Raw genomic sequence first — 21,756 nt, 5'->3', positions numbered from 1 at the left:
GCTGGCACCTTTCCATAGGGAGCTACAAACACCACTTCGCCACATTGCAAGTTTCCCCAGGCAGCAGATGTCTTGTAGCTGCCGTTCAGGTCTGCAACTCTACCAAGCCACCTGTACAACATATTTAATGTACCGACAATGATTTTGTTGCTACTTAGAAAAGATTTTTTTAAATTTTTCTCTGAACTCCTGTATGGTCAGTGGGATTATTAGATAAAATCAGGCCTCATGTTGCAAAACTTTGTATTCAAATACAGAAGAAAAAAAATCAAATCAAACCCTCCACGTTTTTCCCCTTCCCACAACTTCCCCGAAATGATTCAGAAAAACGCATTCACCTTCTATATTATCATAACTAAATTTTGTTCCTTAAAAAACTGATGTTTCCAACAAACAGTTTTGCCGAAGCACTGCACAGAAAAGTTAAACAACTAACTGTTAAATTGCTCACCCTTTTGCATTACTCTGACACACCAAACTTTAACGTGCCTCTACCAAAACTTAAAACTGTGAGTGCAATCCTCTTAGAACATTATAAGGAAAACATTCTGACTTTTTCGACTGCTAAAGTGATACTTACAGTACCATTGTGTCTGTTTGGTTTAAAAATGAGGTTGATAATGATAATGTTTTTCCATAAGATGATCTTCTACTTTTTAACGATACCCGTTGTTTCCCCTACATAAATGACTAAATCCTTACAGAATCTCTGTCTTGATTAGCACTCCTGCTAGTAAAATTTCACATACTAAATCAGCACCAGCTGTAGCAAGAAAGAAAGAAAAAGGCAAGTGTAAATGTTCCATATGCCCCACCAAATTGGCATCTGTGTCAGTAACCCTTTTTTTCAAAACTATTGTATACATACATTCTCTTAAGTGTTTTGTTCACAGAATACTGCTAACAAAATTCTCTCTGTTGGCATATCAAGGAAAGAGCCTGTCCTTGGTACCATTCAACTGCACAAATACAATTGCTTCTTCTCCTCTTGTGGTCACAGACATACCTGAAGGTTCTGTTTACGTAAGTTGCTTCAAATTAGTGAACCTTTATTTTGACATCTGTTCTCTGTAATGTGGCACTGCAGTGTTCTTACAAAGCTGCTTTACAGTTGGAGTTTAATTGGTAGCAACACCAAACAATGTCAGAGAGACAAGAGAATTTATTTTGGTCACCTAGAAGGTATCTCAGAGACCAGGCTCAAAACAAATAACCTGGAATGTGGTGGTGGTGGTGGTGGTGGTGGAAAGTATTTGTGATCACTCTCATCTTGTCATCTGTATTTTCTTCAAAGGATGAAGTGCCTCTCCACAGACAAAGATTTATAGATACAGATATATCAGAAATAGTCCCAAAGATATAAATGCTATGTTATGGTAACTTAGGTGATTTTCAACAGTTTACCCATTGAGACCTTAGGAATTGCTGGAAATCTAGTAGAGATTGTTCTTCAGGAACATACTCAAACTATCACTATGAATCCTAAAATATCCATGGGAAAGCTACAGAGAAAAACATCCTAATTAAAAGATCTACCTACAAGGATCTACATACAGGCTATGTCCCAGAGAGGCCTGCCTCATAGGTTAAAAAAAAATTATTTTCTCCTCTCATCAGAACATGAGTATCTTGGCCAAGGCCAGTGCACATGGAAAAAGAGAACTGGCCACACCTTTCTTGGTGGTGCCCATTGATTCCTGCTCATGCCTTCTGGCAAGTGTTTACAACACTGTTTTGCTCTTATTTGCTTACATTTCTACCATTCTTTGAGAGTTGGGATAGTAGGCCTGAATCTATTCCAAGACAGATTTCAGTAAATACCCAAAAAAATGTTTACCCAAGTCAAAATTGTTAAAAAATGCAAAAAGTTTGTTGTAATAAGCTAAATGAACTGGGTTCAAAAGACTGAAATAAATGAGGACAAGGGGAAATGGATGAAAATTTCCTTTGCTTCCCTGAAGTTTTTCTGCTATATAAATACCCTTTCATGGCGGGACGCAGTGGCTCATGCCTGTAGTCCCAGCACTTTAGGAGGCCGAGGCAGGAGGATCATGAGGTCAGGAGATTGAGACCATCCTGGCTAACACCGTGAAACCCCATCTCTACTAAAAATACAAAAAATCAGCCGGGCGTAGTGTCACACGCCTGTGGTCTCAGCTACTCGCAAGGCTGAGGTAGGAGAATCGCTTGAACCCAGAAGGCAGAGGTTGCAGTGAGCCGAGATGGCGCCACTGCACTCCAGCCTGGGCGACAGAGTGAGATTCCATATCTAAACAAATAAACAAATAAATGCCCTTTCATCAGATGTAATCCTATGGCTATTGAGATTTAGTGAAACTTACACTTGATAACTCTTTCCTATTTAAGGATCAAAATCAGAAGACATTTTGGTTAGATGTTAAAAACCTCTTGGATCTGAAGAGGCAGTTTACCTAAATTCATAGTATATGGTTTAGAGAAGGGCATGTAGGGAAAATCCACAATTATAGAATATACTGCAAACTGCTTTTTAAAAATATGAACATTCTTTTTATTAAAAACATGTAGCTTCCTTCACGAGGCAGTAGCCCCTCTCCCAAGTATTGTGAATAGCCAGATCTGCTAATCTCCTCTCAGGGAAGCTGTGAAAGGAATCCTGCACAGGGAATTTTGGAGGAGACAACCCAATGTTTATATATGTGAAATTCAACTATGCTTACCGACTCTATAGTGATCTTGCAGCTGTTAAAATAATTACAATGGGGGAGAGATGAAAAAAGTTGGTTAATGGGTCCAAATATACAGTTCCATTGAAGAAATAATGTTTCATATTAGAATAGGGGATGATTATAGTTAACCACAATGTATTGTATATTTCAGAATAGCTAGAAGAGAGGACATGAAATATCCCCAACAAATAGAAATGATAAGTACCTGAGGTGGTGGATATTCCAGATACCCTGACTTGATCATTACGTCTTCTGTACATGTAACAAAATATCACATGTACCCCATAAATGTGTCCAAATATTATGTACCAATAAAAAAGATTATAACAACTTATTCTTAAAACATTTGGACACATTATAGTTGATGGCAGCAGTGGTGAAATGTGTATTTCTACTCATCTATATCTTCTGTAAGTAAATATATTCTTTTTATCTGTATTCCCAAGAGTAAGCACAGTAACAGAGTATGTATTTCAAAATGACTAATAAATACATGAAAATTTTATTTTGAACAACTGATTCTTTACTTGTTTGCCTGCTTATTTTTCAGTCCCTACTCCTAGGTCTGTAATTAGCATGCTTATTTTAATACAGTTGTATGGATGATAAATTATACACTGATATGGGATTTCCCCCAATGACAGACCAGTATAAAAATGAACATGGGGAATCAATCAATCAGGAAGTCCTTTGTCTACAGTCCTAGTACACTTCCTAGTTTAAAGTCATCAACCCAAAAGAAGGGGGGCAATGGCTGGACCAGCCAGGATGGTGTTACAAACTAACATTCTGGTTGGTCTTGGCCTGTACCATGCTGGTGATTACTTATTTTGAACATCAACTTTGATTTATGTTCTAAGGCAATTTGTGATCCTGATGAGAAGACACCATGTAATTATAATTTCAAAACAATTAGACAACAGACAGTATATGAAAGACATGGGATTTCACACAATGACTACAAGACATTTGCAGAAAATGGTCATATTTAAGATGGAAAGTTCAGGAAGTGGTGACCCATGGGATATTTATTTAGAGCACTGGCCTTCACGTTCTGAGGTGATTCCCAGTGCTAGTTTGGATTCATACAATCTGTGTATCGGCACAGGTGGCACCAGCCATCATTGCCTTTTCTACTTCCATAGGCTTTGTTCACCCAAAGCCACCTCATTCTCTAGAGATGCATGCCAGGGTAGTTTGTGTGTGGTGGTTGCTTCTCAAAAGGCCACAGCTAGGTCACACATTATTTAAAGCACTACTTTATTTAAGACAACTTTCAAGTGTTTCTTCTCCCTTTGCTATCTATGATTGCCCCATTTCAGTTTGCCATAGAGCAGCTGTTTCGATATCCAGCATTTATCCGTTCTCCACATGCATCCAGCCCAGAGGGATTGTTAAGCAGATCATTGTTTTAATTCTGGCTACATTCCAGGTCCCCATTATTAGTGATCCTGTCTTAACATTTACTGTTCAGTTTGGCTCACAGGTGATGTTGATTAAATTGGATATGCCATCTGGGGTGGGTTTTCGTCTGTAGGCACACTCCAGGCTGAGCACACCTACGGCTTCATTTTGGTCTGAAGTTTCATGCCACATTGGATGGCATTCTGGACATGATTTTCCACCACCTGGGCATGACTCTTGACTAATTCATTTAGTAGTTGTGTTGAAATTAAGCAATTCACTTCACATTAGGGTCTTGGTTTCCTAATAAATAAACCAAATAATCATTCATTCATTCCTTCACTTAGTTCCTTATTCATTTTTTAACCATTTATTGGCCAGCCACTTTGTGTCTGATACTCTACGAGCATGCAGAAATCAAAGAAAAACAGGGAGTCCAAGCAGAGGCGGTAGGACACACAAACAGAAAGGCAAGAACACCACATGTACTGTTCACAGAGCGGTGCCCTCTACTAACAGATGGGAGCAAAGAGCTCTGGAGCCTGCAGGACATGATCACTGAACTGGATCTTAAAGATCAAGAGCTCTGAACTCTGCTTTCATGCATCTCATCAATTAAAATATCCATGTGAGGGTAGCACATACTAATTTTATTCCTATTATTGGGGGAAGTAAATCAAACATATATGAATTACTTATGTTCTTATTATTTCATTATTTAAATACACAAAGCAGACTTGAATACATGTGCTACATACAACATGGGGTTGTTCTGAGAATCAAATGGCATGATGCGTGAACAGACACCTTCTAAAGTGCTGCAGGAGGCTCTTTTGAGCATGCAGGTGATGCTGCCTGCCCTGCCTGTCCCACTAAGCTGTCACAGGGACTGAATTAGAAAAGGAATGTGAAAAAATGTTGGAAATGTAAAGCACTGATAATAATAAGAGCAGTAACAACTAACACTTACTTAGCTCTTACAATGCACTAGACATGGTTCTAAGTGTTTTACTTGTATTAGTTTATTTAATCCTGACAACAATAAATATGGTAGGGCTTAGAGGTAAGCCATATGAAAGTGCTAATATTTGACCATTTCTGACCTGCCAAAATGACAATGTCATATGGTTCAATCTGTTATTACTTTCCTGTTTTACAGATGAAGAAATGAGATGCAGAGAGGTTAAGCAATTTACCAAGGGTCACGGAGTTAGTAAAAGCGTCTTGTTTTTCCATTATTTATGGACATTCTGAATCTGTTGGTGTTCTTGGGTTGCAAGAATAAAAATCCAAAATGTCTAGCTTTAAAAAGAAAAATAGAAAGTACATGAGTTTCTGGTAGAGTCAAAGGAAAGCTGATAAACGCAACATAGCCTTCCTTCTGTATACTCAGGGGATTGGTTCCAGGACCCCCACACACACTCAAATCCATGCACACTCAAGTTCTGCTGTGGCCCTGTGGAACCATGTATACCAAAAGTCAGTCCTCTGTATAGAAATATATATTACATTTCTCATCCCTCCATCTGTGTTTGGCTGAAAAAAATCCGTATATAAATGGACGCACGCAGTTCAGACCCATGTTATTCAAAGGTCAACAGCATTTCCAGAATCCCACTGTTACTCATCACCTTCACGTCTGCTGCTCTGTTCCAAGCCACTGTCATCCCTCACCTGGATGAATGTGGGAGCTTCCTAACTGGTCCCTCCACTTCTGCCCCAGCTCTTCTTCGGTCTATTTTCAACATAATGGAGATAGATCATGTTTAAATGTTGGTCAAATAATGTCATGTTTCCACTGAAACCTATCAGCGGCTCTCATCTCTTGCAGAGGTGAAGCTCATATCTTTACTCTGTCCTATGTGGCCCTACGTGATCTGCCCCCAGCCCTAGACCTCTCTGACCTTGCCACCTGCTACCCTTCCTCCTTCCCTCTGTTCCACTCACACCTGCCTGGTGCACCTCAGACCTCTGCATTTCCAGAGCTTCCCTCAGATCTCTGCGTGGCTCACTCCTACACCCACTTCTGGTCTTTTCTCACACGTCACCTTCTCAGAGAGGCCTTCATTGATGCCTACTTAAAATGTCAATCCTAACCCAACAGTGAACTTATCTCCTGCCCTCCTTTATTTTTTCTCCTTTGCACTTATGATTGCCTTGTAGACTTTATGCTAGCTGGTTTGTATTTATAATTGGCTGTCTTCCGTAGAATATTAGGACAAGGATATTTTACTATTGTGCCAAGTACTGGATATAAATAAATACTTGTTGAATAAGCAAATGACAAGGCCTTGGAAAAGTTAAAATGCAAATAAACAGAACAAAACAAAACTAGACTTCTGGGGATGTAAGAAGCTCTAACTATGCCCTGTGTAATTGTGTACAAAAGTTCAGTTCTTAGTAGAGATTCATGGATGTAACTTCAGTCCCATGGCTACCCACTGGCCAGAATAGAGCAGGGCCCACTGAACCACTCAAATACAGGAAGCAGCTGGCATTATTATGTCTATTACCAGAAGAAGGGAAAACAGAATCCAGGCAGGTAAAAATCTATAGCTGTGCCACCCACTACACACACTGACCTTCTTGATTGGGTTCTCTACTTTTTGTTGCATTTTCTTCTCATTTGATACATCATCTAGTATTCTCCAGAAACAGGAAACTTTCACAAAAATTTGGATACAAAACCAGACTTCCCAGTGCAGACCATGATTGCTTCCATTTTATTTTCTGGGTTTTTGTTTTTTTGTTTTTTTGTTTTTGAGATGGAGTGTCGCTCTGTTGCCCAGGCTGGAGTGCAGTGGCGTGATCACGGCTCACTGCAACCTCCACCTCCCAGGTTCAAGTGAGTCTCCTCCCTCAGCCTCCTGAGTAGCTGGGACTACAGGTGCGCACCACCACGCCCAGTTAATTTTTGTATTTTTAGTAGAGATAGGGTTTTACCATATTGGTCAGGCTGGTCTTGAACTCCTGACCTCATGATCTGCCCACCTCAGCCTCCCAAAGTGCTGGGATTACAGGCGTGAGCCACCGCACCCAGCCGATTGCTTCCAATTTCTTTAGATTGATTGTTTTCCCATAAAGGTAAACTTCAATATATATATTAGGAGAATCTATGCATCTTCTATAGGGTTTTGAATTCTTGTATTAGGATTTTATCTTAAAGAAAATGGAGGAATTACTAGGTTCTGATTTTTTTATTCTTCTCAGAATAAAATAATTATATTGCTTTTGCTGTTAAAAAGGTAATTGAAAAAAATTAAACAATGCAGAAGTATGTAATGTTCAGCTGCCTCAACCATGCCACTTTCCTTGCTTCCATTCTATCCTACAAATGTAATCTGTTTTTAACATATGGAATATGTACTTCCAGCATTTACTATTTATGATATTTTTATCATAAAAGGCTTTTATAAATACACTAGATAGAATAATAATATGCACTTCTCTATGAGCTGCACATAGACAAATTAATACTGTGCAAACTGTTCTACAACCTGCATTCTTTATTTTACATTGCATCAAGAATAGCTCTTCATGCCACATTGGTCTGCCGTATCTAATTCAAAGACTGCCTAGTGTTCCATTATATGACTATATTATAACTTATTCTACCAGTCCTTTAATGATGAATATTGGTACTAAAAATAAGGCTGTAGTTGATATCCTTATATGTAAACATAAACTTGTATTTTTAGGATAAAGTCCAAAAAGTACAGTTACTGAGTCAAAGTGTAGATATATTTTACATTTTGGTGCACATAACTAGATTGTACTACAGATAATTTATAGCAGTGTACAGCCCCATCAACAGTCTATGACAATGCTCACTTACTAAAACCACCTACCATCATCTTTGGCATTCTAATAGAAGGCACAGAATCCGTTAGCATGTTTGTGAACTCTAAACTCTATGTAGCAGATACTATACAATGCCATCTTCAATGGTGATTGGAGATGAGTCCAACAAATTAGTGTTTGTCTAATCTAAATGAACACAGCTCCAAAAATAGCAACCAACTGCTGCACAACAGAACGGTACTTATTGGATCAAGGGTATGGCCTTAGATGGGTTTCACCATTTTCAACAGGACTGGACCCTAACCAAGGTAGATGCTGTGTTTAATATTCTGAAACGCAGGGTTAGCCATCAGTGGGCAACGATGTGATATACCAGCCTTTACTACCCACTCTCTGGCCCTTGGCAGACAAAGAGAATCCCAATGAACTCAGTCACCACCTCTGAGTCCTTCACAACACAGCACCCTCAGTGGCCACTGCAAACTCATAGGGTAGGTACATCAGGCACAACCTGAGATACACAGTGATTTTCCTAGACATATGGAGTTCAGAAGATATAGAGTTTTCAGCAGGGCATAATTTAGGGGAAAGGGGAAAGTATAGGTGGCATCTAATCAGGAACTTTAAATCAATTTTCCCAGCATTTGCTAGTATTGAAGATGGAAACAGGATGAAGTCTGAAGCTCTGTTGTGATTTGTGAGTGTGCCTAGAGAAAATATTAACTAATAGTCAATTTAGAAAGATACTGACCAGAATCTTGCTGTGGGAAACAAAAGTGATCCCATGATAGCAACTACATTCGACTTCTTAAGATGATTAGGCAAATGGACATTCTGTATTTTTGAACAGTATTTCTTAAACAGTATGTATCTTTCAATAGACAAAACTTAGGTTGCTGTCAAAAATTCTTAAAATTTTTTCTTAGTATTATGTTATTAAAGACAATTATTGTTATCAAACAATCCCCAAATTTCAGTATATTGAAAATAAAGTTTATTTTTTGCTCCCCCCAAAATCAGAGAGCTTTTCTGAATTCTTCTTTCAGGTGATAACTATAAAATTCAGGCTTTTCGTGTCGTATGATTTCAATACATGGCCTCCATTGTTGCTATTGAAGGAGAAGAAAGACTATGAAAAATCCCACGGTTTTATAGCCAGTCCTAGAACTGTTGTACATCATTTCCATCCACTTCCAATTGGCCAGGACTTAATCACATGGCCCAGACTGAAGGAGCCTGGGAAATGGTGTCTCCCCATGTGCCCCAGAAGAGGAAATGGGATTGGTGAGCATCCAGACAACCAGTCTTCGAGTACACAGCCAGGCTTGGGAATTTTACTATTCTTTGTAAATCTGGTAGCAATAGTCACTTCTTTAAAATCTTGGAGGGAGAACTACTTTGTTGTACTATTTCAATGGGTTCTCTATGCCATATAATTCTTCGTTCTTTAGATATAATTGTAAGTACAACCTGAATTCATAGTTTGATATTGCAAATCATATATATTTTCCTCAACCTCATTTCCTGATATACAACTCCTAAAATCCTTAGAATCTCCAAAGTATGTTATTGCGTTTACTGTGGTTGCCTGTTGATCCCCAGTGGCCAATGGACATTCGTTTAATGCGTCATGCCTAGGTAATGAAGCCATCATAACAACTCAAAACTAAAGGGTTTAGAAAGCTTCCAGGCAGCTGAACACATGCAGGTTCCTGGAGGCTGGTGTCACTGGACAGGGCATGGAAGCTGCACACCCCACCCCCATACTTCACCTTACGCCTGTCTTCATCTATATTATTTATAATATCCTTTCTTATAAACCAGTGAATGAAGTAGTGTTTCCTGAGTCCTGTGAGCCACTCTAGCAAATTAATTGAATCCAAAGAGGGGGTTGTAGGAACCCCAATTTATAGCCAGTGGGTCTGAAGCACAGGTAAAACAACCTGGGGCTTGCAGTTGGCATTGGAAGTGTCCGCAGTCTTGCGGGAGCACCCTCACCCTGTGGGATCTGTCGCTGTCTCCAGGTTGACAGTGCTGGGACTGAATTGAATTAGAGGACACCTGGCTGATGTCCCCTGTAGAACTGATGGTTTGCTTGGTGTAGAGGGGTGAGGGGGAACCCCACACACATTTGGTCACAGAGGTCGTCTGTGTTGATTGCTGTGGTGTGACAGCAGAGAAGAATAGTCTGTTTTTTTCCTCTCAGACATAGACTCTAAGCTCTGAAAGCTGAATGTAATCTCAAGTGTCTCCCTGGTTACATCTACCTCTGAAGGCTGGTAGTAGACTCTCCAGTGACTCCCAACCCCTTTTAACCACCAAGAATTCCTTTAATTATTTTTTCTTGAAAGACCCTATGTTTAGAAATAATTTGTCGACCAAACCACATTTATAGAGCAACAAGCATTCATTTTTTCCCGTATGTTATTAATCATAAACATAAAAAAATTCAAATCAGACCTTCTGATCAGAATGTGGAGATGACTCTTACACTGAGTTGATCTAAAGCTGGCCAGAAGCAGAGACTCAGAGCTCCAGTGAGCCTGTGGGTTTATGTCAGTGTTATAAACTGAATTGTACCCTACAAAACGCATGTATTGAAGCTCGAACCCCCAATGTCTCTGTATTTGGAGATAGGCCCTATATGGGGGTAATTAAGATTAAGTGAGGTCATTTGGGTGGGACCCTAATCCTATGGGACAACTGTCCTTATAAGAAGAGGAAGAGACACACCAGAGATATTCCCTCTGCTCACACGAGACAAGGTCCTGTGACAACACAGCGAGAATGTGCTGTCTTCAAACCAGGAGTGCTTAGACCTCCAGCCTCCAGACTGTGAGGAAATAAATTTCTGCTGATTAAGTCACCCAGTCCGTGATATTTTATTATGAAAGCCATAGATGACTACTACTGCCCTAAGTTAAAGGTAAAATTTCTATTGTAGATCTTTAAAACATGAAAATAGACAAATGTTCACATTGTCTTAGAAAATCCGATTAGGAACAACTGTATTATCATCTTTTTGCAAAAGTGCTTCATTTATGAAGGGTAATATCTTTTTTAATTTTTTTTTATTGAGATGAGGTCTCACTCTGTCAGGCTGTAGTATAGTGACTCAATTACAGCTCACTGCAGCCTCAACTACCTGGGCTCGGATGATCCTCACACCTTAGCCTCCCAAGTAGCTGGAACTACAGGCATGCACCACCAGACTGGCTAATTTTTGTATTTTTTTGTACAGATGGGGTCTTGCCACATTGCCCAGGCTGGTCTCAAACTCCTGGGTCCAAGGAACCCACCTGCATCAGCCTCCCAAAGTGCTGGGATTTCAGGTGTGAGTCACCACGGGAAATATCAAGGGAAATAATAGCTTCATCTCATTTCCAATAGGTGAGGTCCTGCACATCAAGTGCTATGTATCACAAAGCCCTGGCTGAAGGAAGAACTCGCTTCAAAAACAAAATTCTATATGATTTGACATGTGTTTGTTTTTTACTGTAATGTCTCACCTACTGGAGCTTCAAGTTCTATCGTCAATATTCTTTTAGGCAATCTTTGCATACAATCGTAAATGTACACTAAATGCTGTTGAAACTGTCAATCCCAGCTATTATTTTTAGATTAGTGCAGAGGATGGGATAAAGGAATCATGACATTAAATCTGCCACCAACACATCATTTCCCCATCCCTCTTCAAGGCAAGAATCAGTACTTATAGGTGCAGGAAAAGTTATTGAGGCAAAATGCCAGGATCATTTTTTAAATGCTGAGAAACTTATTTTGCAAAGAGTCACTGCGCACGGGTATTTGCCGTTGCACCCGCTCCCTCACCTTCATATATGACTTTCACACACACACATCATGATTCTGCTTCTCTAGGACCAGTACAGACTTAAAGAATATGAAGACTTCGAAAGCAGGATTTAGCATCCCCATTTTAATAATAAATACAAACACACACTTACCCAGTACGTTTTACGCCTGCCTGCAACAAAAACAGCTGAACAGATTGTGATGAAATTCAGAGACTGACAGTCTGACAAAAAAATCCCTTTTTGTCTAAAATCTGGCTTCCATAGGTTTGTGCAAATCTAAATATTTGATTTTGCACTGGAAAAGGAGCCAGTCTTATGTACAATTTATAAAATAAATGTGTAGATACATGTTTTAAAATCTCCAAATTTTGTCAACACATACTGTCCAACTTTAAAGACTTCTCTCCCCCATTTTTTTCCCTATGACTTGGGTGTATTTTCCCCCTGCTTTTTAAGGCTTTAACTATATTTATCTAATAAGAACTCTTTTGCAAACCAGTGTTTCAATAACAATTCAACAGTAGTTTCAGTGTCAAATTTCCCTTTCCTTAGCGGGGAGTTTTAAGTCTTGCTGTATTATACTTCCAAGACACTCGGGAGCTGGAGTTGGGAGATAGAATATTTTCTTTGAAGTTTGCCTTCACAACACACTGGGATGCAAACACACTTCAGTTACTCAGCAGTCAAACAATTCCATCACACAGCAACCAGGGCTAAATATTGTACCCAATTTTCTAATTATATCTTTGTGATATTGACTACATGAGGTTAGGTGAAAACAGACTGGAATCACTATAAAATGCCTTGTCTTAACAGGACATCTGGACTTTGAAATATTTTGCTTGTTAGTTTCAAATCCCCCTTTGGCAAGTCATAATAAGAGTAAAAATAATTTAATTGATGAAAAACTTTATGGCATTAATTCTTCACATATATGTTAAAGGTAGTTACTGGGCCAGAGATATATATGATCCACTATACACGCATGTGAAGTTCTAGGTTAAAGTAAATACATTTTACTGTTCTACACATTATTATATTGCCTTTATGGTTTATACATCATAGCAATTTAGCTGCCTCAATACTATTTCTTTAAGGGATTTTTTAAACGTTTCAGATCCTGAAAGTCAGAGTTTCTCCTTTTGTACATTTTCTAAAGTTCATGTATGATACAACCATTAATTTATAGCAGCATCTAGAGTGATCTGTATTTCAGAAAAGAACATTGAGGGGTTTCAGAAAGTTCTCTAGGGTCTCATAGATAACAATTGCTACCATGGAGAAGTGGGAGAGAGGGCCTGACTCATTAAAAGTTGCCACCAGCACCATTTCCTTGAGGACAGCCTTAGCTCAGAGCACAGCAGACCACCTCCCTGCCTTCAATGGGCTGATACTTAAAAGCAATACCAGATGGGAAAAGGGGATGAGAAAGAATACACACTAAAACTTGTTACCTGGCAGTCATCTCAGGTTACTGGCACTCAAGGATTTTTATTCTCTTCTTTCTTCATATTTATATTTTTCTAATGTTAAATGACATTTAGGGGAGAACATTGTTTTGAATGGAGCTCCTGCACTAGGCCCTAGCAGACCAGACCAAACTCATACTAGGTGTCACACAATCGAACTGAAACTTAAAGGAGTCAGTTTTCAAAAAAAAAAAAAAAAAAAAAAAAAACAAGCACAAAAACAGCAACTTCACAGCAACAGCAACCAATCAGAATGAACCTAATTTACCTAAGCCAGCATGATAAGAACATGCCCTCTGTTTCAGCACTAAGGAAAGTAACTTCGAAATGACCAACCCATTTCTGGTTCTGTGTCTGCTTTCTTCAGCCCTTTTCTGTGTCTAAAGCCAACTTCCTCTGCTTGGAGCACCTTTCTAAATATTTAGATGGAATGAAGCTGGATTAATGAATGACTAATGAAAGACAATTTGATCTCCAAATTTGTTATAATTTTGTCTTTTGACACTAAAATTATAAAAAATGAGCAGGTACGAATTGTGTCATCAAAAAAGCACCAATAACTAAAAGTCAGGATGAAGAAATTTCATATGCTTTGGGGAAAATCATAAGCATTGTGGTGTCCTATATCTCTTGTATCTAGTAACTTTTAACATAGACCAACCTGTCCTCCTCTGCAATCTCGTACAAAGAAAAAGTCAGCTACATGTTGTTAAACACCTCCTGAGGATGAAAAAGGTGAATGTTCGAAAGAAGTCAACCACGCATTAGTGTTTATTCAGAAAAGTCTATGACTATAAAAATAAATATTGCTCAAGCCATATTTAGAAGAATTACAAAGATACACAGAAACCTCACAGTCTCCGAGACGTTGCACAAATTAACTCATTGACCCGCACTGAGTTGAACACCAAACAAGGTGCCCCTTCTTCTAAAGTAATGAATATTCTTCAAACGGCAAGGGAGCACACACAGGCTGCTGTTTGATGCTGATGACATTGAAAATTTAGGAGAACAGAAATCCCATCATTTTTCATTTGTATGCAAATTTGTCTGTTCCAGAAATTAACCCCTGGACCCCACGTCAGTTTTCATCTCCTGGAATTTTCTTTGCCAGCACCACACGGTGTAGTCTTGTCACTATCCTGAGGTCACTAGGCTTCCCCAGTTTAAAAATAACAACTAGCACCACCAAAGTCATAATGGTGCTTTGTTTATCTTCATTACTGGAGGCTAAAGAGCACTAGTGGAGAGGCCTGTTGTAAAATGTGCATCTCCAATGGCCGGCCCTGCGTGCAAGTGGCATTGAAATGCAAACTACATCCTACTTTGGCCGGGCAGCATTCTTTGACGCTTCTCCTAGCATTAAGGTAAACCTGGGACAATAGTTCAATCCGATTACCCTCCTTTTCAGCCAGGTCTTCAACGGGTAAAAAGTTTCTTTGTTACTTCCCACCTTAGACAAATGTCATCATCTACATGTGAAGGGGAGAGAGGGGATTGAGGTTTTTAATTGATGTGGATTTAATTATGCTAATTTAGACAGCTGCAATGCATTTCAGGATAGCTGCATAATAGTGTGAGCAAATACAGGTGCCCTTCTCCACAGGGGCTTCATTTTTAACCTAGGTAGCTTTGAAAGGGAAGGGGAGTTCAAAAGTATAGACAAGGTAAGATTTGTAAAGGGAAGTTCACCCACCCTCTGAAATATTTAGCAGGCTTTACATGCACCTAAGACAGAGCCGGTTAAAAGCCTCAAACTGGTCTCTAATTAGAATAGACCATTTTAAATGATGGGTTTATCAAGAGTTGATTTGAGATAACACTAAACTAGAATTTTGGAATTAAAAATGACCTTTACTTCCATCTCTGGAAAAAAAAAAATCACACAATGGAAATGGTGATTTAAAAAAAAAAAAAGTAGCAAGAATGTTTTAAAATATTTTTCTTAAAAAGGAAGGGGATTTTGACTTTTGAACTTTAATGACAAGGTAAGTTTCCCTCACCATGTACAGGACATGACTTTCATCCCGCTAGTAGCAACGTGGAGACATGATACTTAGTATCATCAATAGGAAAAGGGTATTTTTTGTTTTTGTTTTGTTTTGTTTTTAATTGCTGCCTGATACCAGTTTTTTGGTGAGCATTGCCCACACCCTATTTCAGTTGTTCTGGTCTTAAACAAGATGTGACACAGAGTCCTATGCACCTCTCAGAGGCTCAAGAAACCCTGGCTAGTTAATATGCTGCTCTCAAAAGAGGCAGGGTCTGACAGGGCAATACCGGACAGGCCAGTATGCAATGCCGCGAATGAAGAGGAAGAAATCTGAAGGGCTTTTATGACTTCTTTTGTGGCTTGCTGAGGTAGGGAGGTCTGAAAAGGCTGCACCTCCTCTGTTCCCTTTTGCCTCTGGGTGACGCTTTCTTCAAGGCCCAACTTGTCTCCATAGACACAGATTTTCCTCCTAGGAGGCCTATTGCGTTTCTAGAGGACAAAGAGCTTATAAATGAATCATCTTCCTTTCTCCCAGCCATTCCCTTCTCACCCCTGTCAGGCTTCTCTTCTGTGCATTTTCCTTTGTCCCACACTAATCAGAGATGTAATTAGCTGGCAAAGAAAAGAAGAAAGAGGTAGGGCATCTGGCCACCGCTCCAGTGAGGGTGCAGAGTGACCTTTCCGAGTCTGCCCCAGTTTTTGGTGAAAGCACACAGATTTGGGGTGAATTTTGGCTCTGGTTTTTACCGACTCTTCAGATCTTGGATGAGTTTTTTCACTTATCTGACTTAATTGATTTACCAAATGGAATACTTACTCACAGTCCGTGCATTTGTTGAGGCTACATCGGAAGTAAGGTTGAAAAGTACCTAGGACTATGTACGTCCAGCACCCAGTAGGCACCAAGGATGTTGTTCTGCTATTTCTTCATCAACCTCAATGCGCTCACTTTCTCTATCCAGCACCTCCCACCCTTTTCCCTTTGCATTGACCCATAGCTTCTTTATTCATGCTCCTTTGGGATACCATCATTGTATTTTCTCTTTAATCTTTTAAAATTTCTTTCCTTCTGCCAATTTATAACTTTTTTTTCTATTGTTTCTCACAGATTCTTTCACTGTCTTCTTTTCACTTCTTTCCACTTTGGGGGTTATAACAGGAGAAGAAAAGGGTGGACACAGATAAAGTTAAAATAGGAATCATAAAGGAATGAAGAAAAATAAATATTCAAAAACTCTATAGCTAAAATTCTGACATTGTTTTGGTCAAATGAATTCAAAATAGTGTGTGATGGATATCAATTTATAAAAGCTATTTCTTTCCATCCGTATGCCATGAGTGTAATCTAAATATGAAACCCAGTCATCAAAAACAATATGGAAATGTTGCAACTTAGATTAGCTGTGGATTTGATTCCAGAAATCATATGATTCTGTTCTTAAAATCACCTAAAAATGACAAGAATAGTAAGAATGGCAGCAGTCTTTTAATAAATAGTGCTTTGGTCAAATTAATACATAACAATAATAACAATGAGCTTTTTGTTTCTAGCAACACAGCAAGCCAAACTAACACAAACGACTTTCTCCTCTAACTCATGGAAATGCTGGATGAAATATGACAAATAAAAATGGAATACATAGTTGAGTTTGAAAGACAGAATAGCCGGGCGCGGTGGCTCAAGCCTGTAATCCTAGCACTTTGGGAGGCCGAGACGGGCGGATCGCGAGGTCAGGAGATCGAGACCATCCTGGCTAACACGGTGAAACCCCGTCTCTACTAAAAACTACAAAAAAACTAGCCGGGCGAGGTGGCGGCGCCTGTAGTCCCAGCTACCTGGGAGGCTGAGGCAGGAGAATGGCGTGAACCCGGGAGGCGGAGCTTGCAGTGAGCTGAGATCCGGCCACAGCACTCCAGCCTGGGTGACAGAGCAAGACTCCGTCTCAAAAAAAAAAAAAAAAAAAAAAGAAAGACAGAATAAAATTCCCTGAATCAGAAATAAAGAAAAAGTATGGTTAGAGTAGTGAGTACATGAACTGACACAGTAAATATGAGAAATAGTAGTTCAAGTAAGCAACAAGGAAATTTGTTTCTGCTTGCTACAAAAGAAGAAAAAAAATCAGCAAATATTAAAACTCCCTCAGATGTACCTCATGCACATAGAGAATATGCATTCACAGTCCTGAGTTATTTTAAAATCTGAAATACAGAATCTAATGTACAAATAAAGGAAATATACTTGACAAAAGCAAACTCCAAAACCTATGTTTGGGATCACTGACACAACCTGGTGTGTCCAAGAATCCCACAGAGGAAGAAAAGTTCAAAACAAAAAAATGACAAGCCACACGAGCTATTTTTCATAAGGAAAAGTCAGAAGACTCAAGAAACAGGAGGATTAGAACCCTAATAACTTAATGTCACAAAACAGTCTGAGAGACACCATAAAATAAGTATGCTTAGAATGATAAAATAGATAGAAGACAGAATCACCATAAAAATGAAAGAACAGAACATAATGAAAAAAAGGAAAGCAAATTTGAAAAATAGCCAAATAAAACTTGCAGAAGTGAGAAGTATGTTTATTAAAATTAAAATCCTTAATGGACAGGCTAATCAATAGCTAAAAAACTAATGTGTGAACTGGAAGATAGATCTAAATAAATTACTTCCAATTAGTACAGAATAAATAAATAAATAAACATATATATAATTTTTTTAATGCTAAAAACTTGGAATATTGGCTCACATCTGTAATCCCAGCTACTTAAGAGGCTGAGGCAGGAATTCACTTGTGCCCAGGAATTCGAGACCAGCTTAAGCCACACAGTGAGACACCCATCTCAAATTAAAAAACAAAAAAATGCTAAGAGACATGAAGGAAAGAATAAGATGGTCAAACATTATCCAATGAGAGTTACAGAGACATGAAATAAATGAAAATAAATTCATAGCTAGAGACATCACAGTAAACATAAATAATACTAAAGTTAAAAACACACATATATATTTAAAACAACCACAAAGAATACTCAGATTATCTGAAGAACAAGTTAGACTGAAACAGAAATTTTGTCAGCAAAAACAAAATCAGCAGGAAACAGAATAATATCCTCAAAGTGCTATGAAAAAAAAGTCTTAGAATTGTATACCCAACTAAATTAAAGATTAAGAATATGATAAAGAGATTTTTGAATAAAGACTGGTAGAGTTCGTCTTCAGATTCCTCAATGAAAGAACCACCAACGGTGTACTTCAGTAAGAACACTGAACCAGAAGAAAGGAAAGGTACAAATTACAGTGATCAAAGAAATTAGAAAACATTCAAGTAAATATTGAAGTAAAAATAATAATGGCTTAGCTTAGAGGGTAAAAAAATGAAAAGTAAAATAATATATTGATAGTGGAAGACTGTAATGATTAGACATTAAAACAAACAAGTCAAGTGTGCTTGTTAAAAACCTATGAGAAACCATTGAAAAATAGAAACAAAATATGTAACTCCCATTTAAAAACAAAGAATATGGAAAATAATTAAATAAGAATGGGGAAAAAAAACAAAGTAAAACATGGTAAATAGAAAAGACGAACCCAATTTAAAATCGTAGAATGTCACTTTTTCATTAATTACAGCAAAGATATGTGGAATTAGAACTAATATTTATTGCTCTTGCTGCCACTTGTCACAGCTAAAAAAAAAAAAAAAAGAACTAATGCTTATTGAAATCGTATTAGCTTACATTTATATTTCTGTAACCAACCATAAGGAAGAGTTAGAAATGCTAATTCTGGGGATTCCAGTTGGAGAATGTGGGATTCTGAATCTGAGGAACACCTAAAGAAACGGAATTCAGTGGAGCCACAATTCCAAATCTCTACTCCAGACAAACGATGCAGCAACAAGGCATCAATAATAAAAAGAGACAGTGTGGTACACAAAAAAGTCCTGGCCAAATCAGGAAATTTGTGGTTTTGTTCTAGATCTGCCACTAACTAATTTTATAATCTTGACAACTGATATATGCTCTCTCAATAAATCTATCAATAGATTTATTGTCTATTTCATCTTGAATAAAATGGGGGATTATAGTAAGCAATTGCCAAGGTTTCTTCCACCAACAACAATAAAAAGACGGATTCTTTGACATGGTAACAGAGAAGAGAAAGAGACATGCTGGGACCTCCCTTGTCAAGCCCTCATCTAGCCTCTGTACCTGGACGATGGGACTTCACTAATTGGCATGGACATCAATCAAAACAAGGTTTGTTTTCAAAGGTATCTGGGGAAGGCATCATTCATTGACTCTCCAATATCCGTTTTCTTGCTTCTTCCTTCACAAAAAGAATACCTGGTTTGAGGTTGGGCACAGTGGCTCACACCTGTAATCTAGCACTTTGGGAAGCCGAGTCAGGAGGATCACCCGAGGTCAGGAGTTCAAAACCATCCTGGCCAACATGGTGAAACCCCGTCTACTAAAAATACAAAAAAATTAGCCAGGCTTGGTGTTGCACACCTGTAATCCTAGCTACTTGGGAGGCTGAGGCATGAGAATAGCTTGAACCTGGGAGATGGAGGTTGCAGTGAGCTGAGATGGCACCACTGCACTCCAGCCTGGGTAACAGCAAGACTCTGTCTCAATTAAAAAAAAAAAAAAATGTGGTTTGAATGTAGTAGTGTTTACAACTAATTAATCACAACCAGTTATAGATTTCTTTGTTCCTTCTCTTTTCCTACTGTTTTGTTTGACTAATGTTAAATATAATAAATAAATAAGTGAAAGAATACCAATTTTGATGAGAAGAGCAATACACTCATCTCAATACTTTCCTGATTCCTTTGATGCTAGGAATGGCCATGTGACACAGATCCATGCAGTGAGGTATGGTGGGAAGGATAATAAGGATTTCTGGGAAAGCTTTTGCCTTCTTGAGTCTGGAAGTATAGCAGCCATCTTGCTGCCATGAGACAATATGGCCAAGGGATGAGCCAAGAGAACTATATTGACAACTGTCCTGACATTCTTAGACTATTTATCCAAGGAACTATCCACCCCCAGACATTTTGCTAAGGGAAATAAGGAAACTCTTTGTTTAATGCATGTTTTAAGCTTTTCTGTTACTTACAGCTGAGCACATTCCTAACTGATAAAGAAGTATCTATTAAGGTTTAATTAGGTGCCTAGAGAACACATACTTATGCTAGACCAATTAAAATGTGAATTTGGAAAAGCAAAGCTGAATTTTGAGTCCCATCTGAATTTTGTGCATTGTCAGTTGTGTTTTTTGTATTGTTTTTATCAAGAGACTGGGTCTTACTATGTCGCCCAGGCTGTAGTGTAGGGACTATTCGCAGGCACAATAATAGCACAGTTTAGCCTCAAACTCCTGGCTTGGATTGATCTAGCCTCAGCCTCCCAAGTAGCTGGGACCAGAGATGCATGACAGATCAACACACCCAGGTAAGGTATTTTAAATGTGTTACTGGAAAATTTAAAATATATATGCTGGGTTACCAAGATACTAAGTGTATAAACTTAAAACTGAACATTTAATACGTGAATACTGTTCAAGGTTACCTGGTAAGTTTGAAACAGATGCTACAGTGGGGTGAAACATGTGGTGCTTAAACTTTCCAAAATCTGGAAAAGACTTTAGTAAATGGGCAGGGCAAATAAAAAGTACAGAAGATGTGATCTTTGATTGTATACACTTTGATGTTTAGCTTTGTGCTTTCTCCTGGAAAGCCAAAACACCAGCAGAATTAAGGTATTAAAAACCGATGTTCAGCTGGGTGCGGTGGCTCATGCCTGTAATCCCAACACTTGGAAGGCTGAGGTGGGTGGATCACCTGAGATCAGGAGTCCGAGACTAGCCTGGCCTACATGGCAAAACGCCTTCTCTACTAAAAATACAAAAATTAGGCAGACGTGGTGGCGCACCCCTGTAATCCCAGTTACTTGGGAGGCTGAGGCAGAAGAATCACTTGCACTCTGGAGGCAGAGGTTTCAGTGAACTGAGATCATGCCACTGCACTCCAGCCTGGGCAACAACAGTGAAACTCCATCTCAAAGAAAAAAAAAAAAAACAATAAACAACAACAACAACAAAAAGAACTATGTCACTGAGATGCAATCTGATGTTGAATAGTGTGAATATTTTATTTCCTGTAAGATACATTTATATGACATTCATAATCAATAAACATAGATTACTGGAATTTTGATATATTTGGTTCAAATGCTTTATACAGGTTCAACTAATGTTCTCACTCAGGCTCATTAAGGACATTTGCATATATCTGTGTGTTTCTAACTCTTCTTGACCTAATCACTCTTTATTCAAAGATATATTTGAGGTGCTTGTTTTAATGATTCTTTTAAAGCTGTTACCCTAGATCAAGAAAAATCACTGTCACACATATTGTGTATATGTTTTAAAACCAGTTTGCTGGCGTAAAACAGAAGTAGAGAAAAGCCAGATCACATTCTAAGGTTTTGTGCTTGAGAGGGTAAATTCCACTGATAATACAATAACATTGAGGTACTGTTTAAAGAATGGGGGCTTCT

The sequence above is a fragment of the Trachypithecus francoisi genome, unplaced genomic scaffold (genome assembly GCF_009764315.1).
Source record: "Trachypithecus francoisi isolate TF-2019V2 unplaced genomic scaffold, Tfra_2.0 Lachesis_group13, whole genome shotgun sequence".
In the NCBI taxonomy this organism is placed as follows: domain Eukaryota; kingdom Metazoa; phylum Chordata; class Mammalia; order Primates; family Cercopithecidae; genus Trachypithecus; species Trachypithecus francoisi.
Note: the sequence above shows the minus strand (reverse complement) of the source record.